This window comes from Acanthaster planci, linkage group LG01 (genome assembly GCF_054643075.1).
Source record: "Acanthaster planci isolate LZ-2023a linkage group LG01, COTS_SCS, whole genome shotgun sequence".
In the NCBI taxonomy this organism is placed as follows: domain Eukaryota; kingdom Metazoa; phylum Echinodermata; class Asteroidea; order Valvatida; family Acanthasteridae; genus Acanthaster; species Acanthaster planci.
In genome coordinates, this window is record NC_141777.1 from 23,729,307 (window position 1) to 23,744,976 (window position 15,670).

The window sequence follows — 15,670 nt, forward strand, 5'->3', positions numbered from 1 at the left end:
CCAAAAATTCATTGTGCAAGAAGTACATGTTGCGAGACCTTCACTTTGTGAACAATACATCATGCCCGCCCTTCTTTTTCCAAGTGCTTTGTCTTGAGAGCCCTTCATCTGGCCAACCTTTCCTAGCGCTTTGTCTTGAGAGCCCTTCAGCTGGCCTACCTTTCCTAGTGCTTTGTCTTGAGAGCCCTTCATCTGGCCAACCTTTCCTAGCGCTTTGTCTTGAGAGCCCTTCATCTGGTTAACCTTTAACATTGCGAGCCCTTTTTCTTGCGTGCACTTGTCTTTTGAAACCTTTATCTTGTGAGCACCTTCAACTTTTGAGCAATTTCTCTTGCGGGCTCTTCATTATGCAAGCCCTTTGTGTAGTGAGTCATCATCTTTTGAGCCCTTCATCTTCAAAATCCTTTGTCTTAAGAGTTATTTATTTTGAGAGCCCTTAATCAAGACATTCCTATCCCAAACTCAATGCCTTGCAAGCCCTTCATCTTGTAAGCCCTTTGTCGTACATGGCCTTGGTAACCCTTCATCTTGAGGGCCCTTCATCTAGTGAGTCCTTAAATCTTGCTAGCCCTTTGTCTTGTCAACTCTTCTTCTTGCAGCCCCTTTGTCTTAACAGCCCTTCACGTTACATGGCCCTTCACCTTGCAAGCATTTCATCTTCCAAACCCTTCTTCTTTTTGGGCATTTGTCTAAAAGGATCTTCCTCTTCAATACTCTTCATCTTCCAGGAGCTTTGTTGTGTGAGCCCTCTACTTTACATGGCCTAAACTTAGCATTCCTTCATCTTCCAAGCCTTTCATTTTGCCAGCCCTTCATCTTCTGAGCCGTTCATCCAGCAAGTCCTTCATCTTCTTCCACCTTTGTCTTGTGAGACCTCCATCTCCCTTGCCTTTCGTCTTGCAGGCAGTTCCTCTTACGAGCCCTTTTCCTTGTGAGCCCTTCTTTCAACAGCTGCCCTTCGTAGACCTTCATCTTGCAAGCCCTTGATCCTGTTAGCACTTTCCTTTGTGACAACCTCCTCTTTCAAGCCCTTCATCTTAAAAGTCAATCTCACAAGCCCTTCTCTTGCAAGAACTTTCTCTTCCGAGTTTTTCATCTTACAAGCCCTTTATCTTCCTAGCCCTTCATCTTGTGGGAAGTTCCTCTGGCGAGGCCTTTCCCCTATGTGCCTTAGTCTTGTGAGACCTCCATCTTACACGACCCTTAGTCTTGCAAGTCCTTCATCTTCCAAAAATTCATTGTGCAAGAAGTACATTTTGCGAGACCTTCACTTTGTGAACAATACATCATGCCCGCCCTTCTTTTTCCAAGTGCTTTGTCTTGAGAGCCCTTCATCTGGCCAACCTTTCCTAGCGCTTTGTCTTGAGAGCCCTTCAGCTGGCCTACCTTTCCTAGTGCTTTGTCTTGAGAGCCCTTCATCTGGCCAACCTTTCCTAGCGCTTTGTCTTGAGAGCCCTTCATCTGGTTAACCTTTAACATTGGGAGCCCTTTCTCTTGCGTGCACTTGTCTTTTGAAACCTTTATCTTGTGAGCACCTTCAACTTTTGAGCAATTTCTCTTGTGGGCTCTTCATTATGCAAGCCCTTTGTGTAGTGAGTCATCATCTTTTGAGCCCTTCATCTTCCAAATCCTTTGTCTTAAGAGTTATTTATTTTGAGAGCCCTTAATTAAGACATTCCTATCCCAAACTCAATGCCTTGCAAGCCCTTCATCTTGTAAGCCCTTTGTCGTACATGGCCTTGGTAACCCTTCATCTTGAGGGCCCTTCATCTAGTGAGTCCTTAAATCTTGCTAGCCCTTTGTCTTGTCAACTCTTCTTCTTGCAGCCCCTTTGTCTTAACTGCCCTTCACGTTACATGGCCCTTCACCTTGCAAGCATTTCATCTTCCAAACCCTTCTTCTTTTTGGGCATTTGTCTAAAAGGATCTTCCTCTTCAATACTCTTCATCTTCCAGGAGCTTTGTTGTGTGAGCCCTCTACTTTACATGGCCTAAACTTAGCATTCCTTCATCTTCCAAGCCTTTCATTTTGCCAGCCCTTCATCTTCTGAGCCGTTCATCCAGCAAGTCCTTCATCTTCTTCCACCTTTGTCTTGTGAGACCTCCATCTGGCCAACCTTTCCTAGCGCTTTGTCTTGAGAGCCCTTCATCTGGTTAACCTTTAACATTGCGAGCCCTTTCTCTTGTGTGCACTTGTCTTTCTAAACCTTTATCTTGTGAGCACCTTCAACTTTTGAGCAATTTCTCTTGCGGGCTCTTCATTATGCAAGCCCTTTGTGTAGTGAGTCATCATCTTTTGAGCCCTTCATCTTCCAAATCCTTTGTCTTAAGAGTTATTTATTTTGAGAGCCCTTAATCAAGACATTCCTATCCCAAACTCAATGCCTTGCAAGCCCTTCATCTTGTAAGCCCTTTGTCGTACATGGCCTTGGTAACCCTTCATCTTGAGGGCCCTTCATCTAGTGAGTCCTTAAATCTTGCTAGCCCTTTGTCTTGTCAACTCTTCTTCTTGCAGCCCCTTTGTCTTAACAGCCCTTCACGTTACATGGCCCTTCACCTTGCAAGCATTTCATCTTCCAAACCCTACTTCTTTTTGGGCATTTGTCTACAAGATCTTCCTCTTCAATACTCTTCATCTTCCAGGAGCTTTGTTGTGTGAGCCCTCTACTTTACATGGCCTAAACTTAGCATTCCTTCATCTTCCAAGCCTTTCATTTTGCCAGCCCTTCATCTTCTGAGCCGTTCATCCAGCAAGTCCTTCATCTTCTTCCACCTTTGTCTTGTGAGACCTCCATCTCCCTTGCCTTTCGTCTTGCAGGCAGTTCCTCTTACGAGCCCTTTTCCTTGTGAGCCCTTCTTTCAACAGCTGCCCTTCGTAGACCTTCATCTTGCAAGCCCTTGATCCTGTTAGCACTTTCCTTTGTGACAACCTCCTCTTTCAAGCCCTTCATCTTAAAAGTCAATCTCACAAGCCCTTCTCTTGCAAGAACTTTCTCTTCCGAGTTTTTCATCTTACAAGCCCTTTATCTTCCTAGCCCTTCATTTTGTGGGAAGTTCCTCTGGTGAGGCCTTTCCCCTATGTGCCTTAGTCTTGTGAGACCTCCATCTTACACGACCCTTAGTCTTGCAAGTCCTTCATCTTCCAAAAATTCATTGTGCAAGAAGTACATGTTGCGAGACCTTCACTTTGTGAACAATACATCATGCCCGCCCTTCTTTTTCCAAGTGCTTTGTCTTGAGAGCCCTTCATCTGGCCAACCTTTCCTAGCGCTTTGTCTTGAGAGCCCTTCAGCTGGCCTACCTTTCCTAGTGCTTTGTCTTGAGAGCCCTTCATCTGGCCAACCTTTCCTAGCGCTTTGTCTTGAGAGCCCTTCATCTGGTTAACCTTTAACATTGCGAGCCCTTTTTCTTGCGTGCACTTGTCTTTTGAAACCTTTATCTTGTGAGCACCTTCAACTTTTGAGCAATTTCTCTTGCGGGCTCTTCATTATGCAAGCCCTTTGTGTAGTGAGTCATCATCTTTTGAGCCCTTCATCTTCAAAATCCTTTGTCTTAAGAGTTATTTATTTTGAGAGCCCTTAATCAAGACATTCCTATCCCAAACTCAATGCCTTGCAAGCCCTTCATCTTGTAAGCCCTTTGTCGTACATGGCCTTGGTAACCCTTCATCTTGAGGGCCCTTCATCTAGTGAGTCCTTAAATCTTGCTAGCCCTTTGTCTTGTCAACTCTTCTTCTTGCAGCCCCTTTGTCTTAACAGCCCTTCACGTTACATGGCCCTTCACCTTGCAAGCATTTCATCTTCCAAACCCTACTTCTTTTTGGGCATTTGTCTACAAGATCTTCCTCTTCAATACTCTTCATCTTCCAGGAGCTTTGTTGTGTGAGCCCTCTACTTTACATGGCCTAAACTTAGCATTCCTTCATCTTCCAAGCCTTTCATTTTGCCAGCCCTTCATCTTCTGAGCCGTTCATCCAGCAAGTCCTTCATCTTCTTCCACCTTTGTCTTGTGAGACCTCCATCTCCCTTGCCTTTCGTCTTGCAGGCAGTTCCTCTTACGAGCCCTTTTCCTTGTGAGCCCTTCTTTCAAAAGCTGCTCTTCGTAGACCTTCATCTTGCAAGCCCTTGATCCTGTTAGCACTTTCCTTTGTGACAACCTCCTCTTTCAAGCCCTTCATCTTAAAAGTCAATCTCACAAGCCCTTCTCTTGCAAGAACTTTCTCTTCCGAGTTTTTCATCTTACAAGCCCTTTATCTTCCTAGCCCTTCATCTTGTGGCAAGTTCCTCTGGTGAGGCCTTTCCCCTATGTGCCTTAGTCTTGTGAGACCTCCATCTTACACGACCCTTAGTCTTGCAAGTCCTTCATCTTCCAAAAATTCATTGTGCAAGAAGTACATGTTGCGAGACCTTCACTTTGTGAACAATACATCATGCCCGCCCTTCTTTTTCCAAGTGCTTTGTCTTGAGAACCCTTCATCTGGCCAACCTTTCCTAGCGCTTTGTCCTGAGAGCCCTTCAGCTGGCCTACCTTTCCTAGTGCTTTGTCTTGGGAGCCCTTCATCTGGCCAACCTTTCCTAGCGCTTTGTCTTGAGAGCCCTTCATCTGGTTAACTTTTAACATTGCGAGCCCTTTTCTTGCGTGCACTTGTCTTTTGAAACCTTTATCTTGTGAGCACTTTTAACTTTTGAGCAATTTCTCTTGCGGGCTCTTCATTATGCAAGCCCTTTGTGTAGTGAGTCATCATCTTTTGAGCCCTTCATCTTCCAAATCCTTTGTCTTAAGAGTTATTTATTTTGAGAGCCCTTAATCAAGACATTCCTATCCCAAACTCAATGCCTTGCAAGCCCTTCATCTTGTAAGCCCTTTGTCGTACATGGCCTTGGTAACCCTTCATCTTGAGGGCCCTTCATCTAGTGAGTCCTTAAATCTTGCTAGCCCTTTGTCTTGTCAACTCTTCTTCTTGCAGCCCCTTTGTCTTAACAGCCCTTCACGTTACATGGCCCTTCACCTTGCAAGCATTTCATCTTCCAAACCCTTCTTCTTTTTGGGCATTTGTCTAAAAGGATCTTCCTCTTCAATACTCTTCATCTTCCAGGAGCTTTGTTGTGTGAGCCCTCTACTTTACATGGCCTAAACTTAGCATTCCTTCATCTTCCAAGCCTTTCATTTTGCCAGCCCTTCATCTTCTGAGCCGTTCATCCAGCAAGTCCTTCATCTTCTTCCACCTTTGTCTTGTGAGACCTCCATCTCCCTTGCCTTTCGTCTTGCAGGCAGTTCCTCTTACGAGCCCTTTTCCTTGTGAGCCCTTCTTTCAAAAGCTGCTCTTCGTAGACCTTCATCTTGCAAGCCCTTGATCCTGTTAGCACTTTCCTTTGTGACAACCTCCTCTTTCAAGCCCTTCATCTTAAAAGTCAATCTCACAAGCCCTTCTCTTGCAAGAACTTTCTCTTCCGAGTTTTTCATCTTACAAGCCCTTTATCTTCCTAGCCCTTCATCTTGTGGGAAGTTCCTCTGGCGAGGCCTTTCCCCTATGTGCCTTAGTCTTGTGAGACCTCCATCTTACACGACCCTTAGTCTTGCAAGTCCTTCATCTTCCAAAAATTCATTGTGCAAGAAGTACATGTTGCGAGACCTTCACTTTGTGAACAATACATCATGCCCGCCCTTCTTTTTCCAAGTGCTTTGTCTTGAGAGCCCTTCATCTGGCCAACCTTTCCTAGCGCTTTGTCTTGAGAGCCCTTCAGCTGGCCTACCTTTCCTAGTGCTTTGTCTTGAGAGCCCTTCATCTGGCCAACCTTTCCTAGCGCTTTGTCTTGAGAGCCCTTCAGCTGGTTAACCTTTAACATTGCGAGCCCTTTCTCTTGCGTGCACTTGTCTTTTGAAACCTTTATCTTGTGAGCACCTTCAACTTTTGAGCAATTTCTCTTGCGGGCTCTTCATTATGCAAGCCCTTTGTGTAGTGAGTCATCATCTTTTAAGCCCTTCATCTTCCAAATCCTTTGTCTTAAGAGTTATTTATTTTGAGAGCCCTTAATCAAGACATTCCTATCCCAAACTCAATGCCTTGCAAGCCCTTCATCTTGTAAGCCCTTTGTCGTACATGGCCTTGGTAACCCTTCATCTTGAGGGCCCTTCATCTAGTGAGTCCTTAAATCTTGCTAGCCCTTTGTCTTGTCAACTCTTCTTCTTGCAGCCCCTTTGTCTTAACAGCCCTTCACGTTACATGGCCCTTCACCTTGCAAGCATTTCATCTTCCAAACCCTTCTTCTTTTTGGGCATTTGTCTACAAGATCTTCCTCTTCAATACTCTTCATCTTCCAGGAGCTTTGTTGTGTGAGCCCTCTACTTTACATGGCCTAAACTTAGCATTCCTTCATCTTCCAAGCCTTTCATTTTGCCAGCCCTTCATCTTCTGAGCCGTTCATCCAGCAAGTCCTTCATCTTCTTCCACCTTTGTCTTGTGAGACCTCCATCTCCCTTGCCTTTCGTCTTGCAGGCAGTTCCTCTTACGAGCCCTTTTCCTTGTGAGCCCTTCTTTCAAAAGCTGCTCTTCGTAGACCTTCATCTTGCAAGCCCTTGATCCTGTTAGCACTTTCCTTTGTGACAACCTCCTCTTTAAAGCCCTTCATCTTAAAAGTCAATATCACAAGCCCTTCTCTTGCAAGAACTTTCTCTTCCGAGTTTTTCATCTTACAAGCCCTTTATCTTCCTAGCCCTTCATCTTGTGGGAAGTTCCTCTGGCGAGGCCTTTCCTCTATGTGCCTTAGTCTTGTGAGACTTCCATCTTACACGACCCTTAGTCTTGCAAGTCCTTCATCTTCCAAAAATTCATTGTGCAAGAAGTACATGTTGCGAGACCTTCACTTTGTGAACAAAACATCATGCCCGCCCTTCTTTTTCCAAGTGCTTTGTCTTGAGAGCCCTTCATCTGGCCAACCTTTCCTAGCGCTTTGTCTTGAGAGCCCTTCATCTGGTTAACCTTTAACATTGCGAGCCCTTTCTCTTGCGTGCACTTGTCTTTTGAAACCTTTATCTTGTGAGCACCTTCACCTTTTGAGCAATTTCTCTTGCGGGCTCTTCATTATGCAAGCCCTTTGTGTAGTGAGTCATCATCTTTTGAGCCCTTCATCTTCCAAATCCTTTGTCTTAAGAGTTATTTATTTTGAGAGCCCTTAATCAAGACATTCCTATCCCAAACTCAATGCCTTGCAAGCCCTTCATCTTGTAAGCCCTTTGTCGTACATGGCCTTGGTAACCCTTCATCTTGAGGGCCCTTCATCTAGTGAGTCCTTAAATCTTGCTAGCCCTTTGTCTTGTCAACTCTTCTTCTTGCAGCCCCTTTGTCTTAACAGCCCTTCACGTTACATGGCCCTTCACCTTGCAAGCATTTCATCTTCCAAACCCTTCTTCTTTTTGGGCATTTGTCTTACAAGATCTTCCTCTTCAATACTCTTCATCTTCCAGGAGCTTTGTTGTGTGAGCCCTTTACTTTACATGGCCTAAACTTGCCATTCCCTCATCTTCCAAGCCTTTGATTATGCCAGCCCTTCATCTTCTGAGCCGTTCATCCAGCAAGTCCTTCATCTTCTTCCACCTTTGTCTTGTGGGACCTCCATCTCCCTTGCTCGTCTTACAGGCAGTTCCTCTTACGAACCCTTTTCCTTGTGAGCCCTTCTTTCAAAAGCTGCTCTTTGTAGACCTTCATCTTGCAAGCCCTTGATCCTAATAGCACTTTCCTTTGTGACAACCTCCTCTTGCAAGCCCTTCATCTTAAAATTCAATATCACAAGCCCTTCTCTTGCAAGAACTTTCTCTTCTGAGTTTTTCATCTTACAAGCCCTTTATCTTCCTAGCCCTTCATCTTGTGGGAAGTTCCTCTGGCGAGGCCTTTCCTCTATGTGCCTTAGTCTTGTGAGACTTCCATCTTACACGACCCTTAGTCTTGCAAGTCCTTCATCTTCCAAAAATTCATTGTGCAAGAAGTACATGTTGCGAGACCTTCACTTTGTGAACAATACATCATGCCCGCCCTTCTTTTTCCAAGTGCTTTGTCTTGAGAGACCTTCATCTGGCCAACCTTTCCTAGCGCTTTGTCTTGAGAGCCCTTCAGCTGGCCTACCTTTCCTAGTGCTTTGTCTTGAGAGCCCTTCATCTGGCCAACCTTTCCTAGCGCTTTGTCTTGAGAGCCCTTCATCTGGTTAACCTTTAACATTGCGAGCCCTTTCTCTTGCGTGCACTTGTCTTTTGAAACCTTTATCTTGTGAGCACCTTCAACTTTTGAGCAATTTCTCTTGCGGGCTCTTCATTATGCAAGCCCTTTGTGTAGTGAGTCATCATCTTTTGAGCCCTTCATCTTCCAAATCCTTTGTCTTAAGAGTTATTTATTTTGAGAGCCCTTAATCAAGACATTCCTATCCCAAACTCAATGCCTTGCAAGCCCTTCATCTTGTAAGCCCTTTGTCGTACATGGCCTTGGTAACCCTTCATCTTGAGGGCCCTTCATCTAGTGAGTCCTTAAATCTTGCTAGCCCTTTGTCTTGTCAACTCTTCTTCTTGCAGCCCCTTTGTCTTAACAGCCCTTCACGTTACATGGCCCTTCACCTTGCAAGCATTTCATCTTCCAAACCCTTCTTCTTTTTGGGCATTTGTCTACAAGATCTTCCTCTTCAATACTCTTCATCTTCCAGGAGCTTTGTTGTGTGAGCCCTCTACTTTACATGGCCTAAACTTAGCATTCCTTCATCTTCCAAGCCTTTCGTTTTGCCAGCCCTTCATCTTCTGAGCCGTTCATCCAGCAAGTCCTTCATCTTCTTCCACCTTTGTCTTGTGAGACCTCCATCTCCCTTGCCTTTCGTCTTGCAGGCAGTTCCTCTTACGAGCCCTTTTCCTTGTGAGCCCTTCTTTCAAAAGCTGCTCTTCGTAGACCTTCATCTTGCAAGCCCTTGATCCTGTTAGCACTTTCCTTTGTGACAACCTCCTCTTTCAAGCCCTTCATCTTAAAAGTTAATTTCACAAGCCCTTCTCTTGCAAGAACTTTCTCTTCCGAGTTTTTCATCTTACAAGCCCTTTATCTTCCTAGCCCTTCATCTTGTGGGAAGTTCCTCTGGCGAGGCCTTTCCCCCATGTGCCTTAGTCTTGTGAGACCTCCATCTTACACGACCCTTAGTCTTGCAAGTCCTTCATCTTCCAAAAATTCATTGTGCAAGAAGTACATGTTGCGAGACCTTCACTTTGTGAACAATACATCATGCCCGCCCTTCTTTTTCCAAGTGCTTTGTCTTGAGAGACCTTCATCTGGCCAACCTTTCCTAGCGCTTTGTCTTGAGAGCCCTTCAGCTGGCCTACCTTTCCTAGTGCTTTGTCTTGAGAGCCCTTCATCTGGCCAACCTTTCCTAGCGCTTTGTCTTGAGAGCCCTTCATCTGGTTAACCTTTAACATTGCGAGCCCTTTCTCTTGCGTGCACTTGTCTTTTGAAACCTTTATCTTGTGAGCACCTTCAACTTTTGAGCAATTTCTCTTGCGGGCTCTTCATTATGAAAGCCCTTTGTGTAGTGAGTCATCATCTTTTGAGCCCTTCATCTTCCAAATCCTTTGTCTTAAGAGTTATTTATTTTGAGAGCCCTTAATCAAGACATTCCTATCCCAAACTCAATGCCTTGCAAGCCCTTCATCTTGTAAGCCCTTTGTCGTACATGGCCTTGGTAACCCTTCATCTTGAGGGCCCTTCATCTAGTGAGTCCTTAAATCTTGCTAGCCCTTTGTCTTGTCAACTCTTCTTCTTGCAGCCCCTTTGTCTTAACAGCCCTTCACGTTACATGGCCCTTCACCTTGCAAGCATTTCATCTTCCAAACCCTTCTTCTTTTTGGGCATTTGTCTACAAGATCTTCCTCTTCAATACTCTTCATCTTCCAGGAGCTTTGTTGTGTGAGCCCTCTACTTTACATGGCCTAAACTTAGCATTCCTTCATCTTCCAAGCCTTTCGTTTTGCCAGCCCTTCATCTTCTGAGCCGTTCATCCAGCAAGTCCTTCATCTTCTTCCACCTTTGTCTTGTGAGACCTCCATCTCCCTTGCCTTTCGTCTTGCAGGCAGTTCCTCTTACGAGCCCTTTTCCTTGTGAGCCCTTCTTTCAAAAGCTGCTCTTCGTAGACCTTCATCTTGCAAGCCCTTGATCCTGCTAGCACTTTCCTTTGTGACAACCTCCTCTTTCAAGCCCTTCATCTTAAAAGTTAATTTCACAAGCCCTTCTCTTGCAAGAACTTTCTCTTCCGAGTTTTTCATCTTACAAGCCCTTTATCTTCCTAGCCCTTCATCTTGTGGGAAGTTCCTCTGGCGAGGCCTTTCCCCCATGTGCCTTAGTCTTGTGAGACCTCCATCTTACACGACCCTTAGTCTTGCAAGTCCTTCATCTTCCAAAAATTCATTGTGCAAGAAGTACATGTTGCGAGACCTTCACTTTGTGAACAATACATCATGCCCGCCCTTCTTTTTCCAAGTGCTTTGTCTTGAGAGCCCTTCATCTGGCCAACCTTTCCTAGCGCTTTGTCTTGAGAGCCCTTCAGCTGGCCTACCTTTCCTAGTGCTTTGTCTTGAGAGCCCTTCATCTGGCCAACCTTTCCTAGCGCTTTGTCTTGAGAGCCCTTCAGCTGGTTAACCTTTAACATTGCGAGCCCTTTCTCTTGCGTGCACTTGTCTTTTGAAACCTTTATCTTGTGAGCACCTTCAACTTTTGAGCAATTTCTCTTGCGGGCTCTTCATTATGCAAGCCCTTTGTGTAGTGAGTCATCATCTTTTAAGCCCTTCATCTTCCAAATCCTTTGTCTTAAGAGTTATTTATTTTGAGAGCCCTTAATCAAGACATTCCTATCCCAAACTCAATGCCTTGCAAGCCCTTCATCTTGTAAGCCCTTTGTCGTACATGGCCTTGGTAACCCTTCATCTTGAGGGCCCTTCATCTAGTGAGTCCTTAAATCTTGCTAGCCCTTTGTCTTGTCAACTCTTCTTCTTGCAGCCCCTTTGTCTTAACAGCCCTTCACGTTACATGGCCCTTCACCTTGCAAGCATTTCATCTTCCAAACCCTTCTTCTTTTTGGGCATTTGTCTACAAGATCTTCCTCTTCAATACTCTTCATCTTCCAGGAGCTTTGTTGTGTGAGCCCTCTACTTTACATGGCCTAAACTTAGCATTCCTTCATCTTCCAAGCCTTTCATTTTGCCAGCCCTTCATCTTCTGAGCCGTTCATCCAGCAAGTCCTTCATCTTCTTCCACCTTTGTCTTGTGAGACCTCCATCTCCCTTGCCTTTCGTCTTGCAGGCAGTTCCTCTTACGAGCCCTTTTCCTTGTGAGCCCTTCTTTCAAAAGCTGCTCTTCGTAGACCTTCATCTTGCAAGCCCTTGATCCTGTTAGCACTTTCCTTTGTGACAACCTCCTCTTTCAAGCCCTTCATCTTAAAAGTCAATCTCACAAGCCCTTCTCTTGCAAGAACTTTCTCTTCCGAGTTTTTCATCTTACAAGCCCTTTATCTTCCTAGCCCTTCATCTTGTGGGAAGTTCCTCTGGCGAGGCCTTTCCCCTATGTGCCTTAGTCTTGTGAGACCTCCATCTTACACGAACCTTAGTCCCGCAAGTCCTTCATCTTCCAAAAATTCATTGTGCAAAAAGTACATGTTGCGAGACCTTCACTTTGTGAACAAAACATCATGCCCGCCCTTCTTTTTCCAAGTGCTTTGTCTTGAGAGCCCTTCATCTGGCCAACCTTTCCTAGCGCTTTGTCTTGAGAGCCCTTCATCTGGTTAACCTTTAACATTGCGAGCCCTTTCTCTTGCGTGCACTTGTCTTTTGAAACCTTTATCTTGTGAGCACTTTCAACTTTTGAGCAATTTCTCTTGCGGGCTCTTCATTATGCAAGCCCTTTGTGTAGTGAGTCATCATCTTTTGAGCCCTTCATGTTCCAAATCCTTTGTCTTAAGAGTTATTTATTTTGAGAGCCCTTAATCAAGACATTCCTATCCCAAACTCAATGCCTTGCAAGCCCTTCATCTTGTAAGCCCTTTGTCGTACATGGCCTCGGTAACCCTTCATCTTGAGGGCCCTTCATCTAGTGAGTCCTTAAATCTTGCTAGCCCTTTGTCTTGTCAACTCTTCTTCTTGCAGCCCCTTTGTCTTAACAGCCCTTCACGTTACATGGCCCTTCACCTTGCAAGCATTTCATCTTCCAAACCCTTCTTCTTTTTGGGCATTTGTCTACAAGATCTTCCTCTTCAATACTCTTCATCTTCCAGGAGCTTTGTTGTGTGAGCCCTCTACTTTACATGGCCTAAACTTAGCATTCCTTCATCTTCCAAGCCTTTCATTTTGCCAGCCCTTCATCTTCTGAGCCGTTCATCCAGCAAGTCCTTCATCTTCTTCCACCTTTGTCTTGTGAGACCTCCATCTCCCTTGCCTTTCGTCTTGCAGGCAGTTCCTCTTACGAGCCCTTTTCCTTGTGAGCCCTTCTTTCAAAAACTGCTCTTCGTAGACCTTCATCTTGCAAGCCCTTGATCCTGTTAGCACTTTCCTTTGTGACAACCTCCTCTTTCAAGCCCTTCATCTTAAAAGTCAATCTCACAAGCCCTTCTCTTGCAAGAACTTTCTCTTCCGAGTTTTTCATCTTACAAGCCCTTTATCTTCCTAGCCCTTCATCTTGTGGGAAGTTCCTCTGGCGAGGCCTTTCCCCTATGTGCCTTAGTCTGGTGAGACCTCCATCTTACCAGACCTTCATCCGGGGAGCCCTTCATCTTGTCAGCACTTTCTCTTGTAAACCCTCTTGTTAGCCCGTCATCTCGCCAACACTTCCTGTTGCGACTCATTTGTCTTGGGATACCTTCATCTTGTGAGAGCTTTGTCTTTGGAACTGTTTCTTTAAGGTGCATTTCTTGATTGCATTTTTATGAGCACTTTCTCTTCTGAACTCTTCATCTTGCGAGCCCTTCATCTTAACAGATTTTATCTTGCTTACCTTCTGTCTTGCATGCCCTTGTCTTTCCTTCATTTTGTGATTCCTTTATCTTGGGGGCAGTTCCTCTTCTTAGCATTTTTCCCTGTGAGCCCTTTGTCTAAAGAGGCCTTCATATTGCAATAAATTCATCTTGCGAGCCCCTCCTCTTTTAATACCACTTCCTCTTGTGAGCCCTTCTCTTCCAAGCCCTTTCTCTTCCGAGCTTTTCAGTTAGTGAGCACTTACAAAATTCGCATCTTGCAAGTCCGTCATTTTGCATGCCTTTCAGATCGTGAGCACTTCATCTTGCTAACACTTCCTCATACAACTCGTTTGCCTATTTATCTTAACAGCATTTTATCTTGCAAGCCCTTCATTTTTGTACCCTTCCTCTTCTAAGCAATCCCTTTGTCTTGTGAGTTCTTCCTGTTCTGCACCTTTATCCTTATAAGCCCTTCACCTTCCAAACCGCGAGTCTTGCTTACCCTCTGTCTTGCATGTCCTTGTCTTTCCTTCATTTTGTGAGCCCTTCATCTTGGGGGCAGTTCCTCTTCGGAGCATTTTCCCCTGTGAGTCTTGAGAGATGTTCATCTTTCGAGAAATTATCTTGTCAACCCTTCATCTTTTAGTACTTCCTCTTGCAAACCTTTCCTCTTGTGAGCCTTTCTCCATGGACTTTGTCTTCCTTTGTCACTTGAGACCTTCACCTTACATGACCCTTAATCTTGCAAGTCCTTCATCTTCCATAAAACTTATTGTGCAAGAAGTTCATTTTGCGAGACCTTCACTTTGTGAGCAATTCATCTTGCCATCCCTTCTTTTTCCCGGTGTTTTGTCTTGAGAGCCCTTCATTTGGTTAACCTTTCATATCTCGAGACCTTCCTTTTGTGTGCACTTGCCTTTGCAGCCCTTTATCTTGTGAGCCCTTCTTTGTTATGCATGCCCTATGTGTAGTGAGTCATCATCTTGCGAGCCCTACATCTTCAAAATCATTTGCCTTAAAGAGCCATTCATCTTGCGAGCCCATCATTTTACAAACCTTGCTCTTTTGAGCCTTTCTCTTGTGAACCCTTCTCTTCTAAGGCCCTTTCGCTCCTGAGCTGTTCAACTTGTGACCACTTTGTCTTGCAACCCCTCTGTCTTGGGAGCCCATCATCTTGCCAGACGTTTATATCTTGGGAACCCTTCATCTTGCCAACCTTTAATCTTGTGAGACCTTCGTTTTACTAGCACTTCCTCTTGCCACCCATCTGTCTTAGGGGCCCTTCATCTTGCGAGCCCTCTGTCTTGAAAGTCCTTTGTTTTACATGCATTTCTTTCTTGATTACCTTTTTTCTTGTAAGCACTTTCTCTTTAGAGCCCTTCATGATGTACTTTATCTTGCGGGCCCATCTTGAATGCTCTTTCTTTTATGAACCCTTCCTGTTGCATGCTCTTCATCTTCCAGGCCCATTGTAATGTGTGCCCTTCACCTTACATGGTCTTCATCTTCCAAGTCCTCATTTTTAAAAGCTTAATCATCTTGAGAGCTCATTATCTAGCCAGACTTTCATCTTGTGAACCTTTCAACTTGCAAGCCTTTCATTTTGCCAACCCTTCCCCTTGCAAACCCTTTCCTCTTTGAGCCTTTCGCCTATCTTGAGAGTCCTTCATTTTACATACCTTTCTTGATTGCTTTTTTCTTGAATGCACTTTCTCTTCAGAGTACTTGATCCTACGGCCACTTCATCTTGCGAGCCCATCCTCTTTTGCACCATTCTCCTTACAAGCCATCAACCTTCCAAATCCCGAGTCTTCCTGGCTCTCCATCTTGTGTGCCCTTCTCTTGCCATCATCTTGTGAACCCTTCATCTTGCAAGCCCTTCATCTTTCTAGCAGTTTGTCTTGCTAGCCCTTCATCTTGCGAGCCCTTTCTCTTGCGAGCCCTTTCTCTTGTGAGCCATTTCCCTTAGAATCCCTTTGTCCTGCCAGCCCTTATCTTGGTAAACCTTCATCTTGCAAGAACTTCACATTCCTAGTACTTCATCTTCCTCACCCTTCATCTTCCTAGCCCTACATCTTGTGGGCAGCTCCTCTTGCCAACCATTTCCCCTGTGAGCCCTTCAACTTCTGAGAACATCTTGCTAGATCTTCATCTTGCAAGGCCTTAATACTGTTAGCACTTCCTCTTCTGAACCCTTTGTCTTCTGAGCTGTTTAGCTTGCGAGCCGTTTGTCTTCTATGCAATTCATAATGCATGCCCTTCATCTCTCTTGCCCTTCAACTTCCAAACACTGCATGTTGCAAGACTTCATCTTCCAAACCCTTCATCTTCCCAACCCTTGGTTTTGCAAGCCCTTCATCTTACACTTAATCTTGCCAGCCTTTCATCTTGCCAGCCCTTCGTCTAGTGAACCTTTCATATTACGGACCTTCCTCTTCCAAACCCTTTGTCCCGCAAGCCCTTTATCTTGCAGGACCTCTGTCTGGTGTGCACTTTATCTTGCTAACCTTCATCTTGCTAGCTCTTTGTCTTCCAAGCCCCGTCTTGCATGCCCTTTGTGTTGTGTCCCCTTCTTGCAAGCCCTTCTTCTTACCTTAAATTTATCTTGCTAGCCCTTCGTCTTGTGAGCAATTCGTCTAACGCGCCGTTCATGTCGCAAGCCCTTTTTGTTGCAAGTCTTCATCTTACAAAACTTTCCTCTTCTAACCAGTA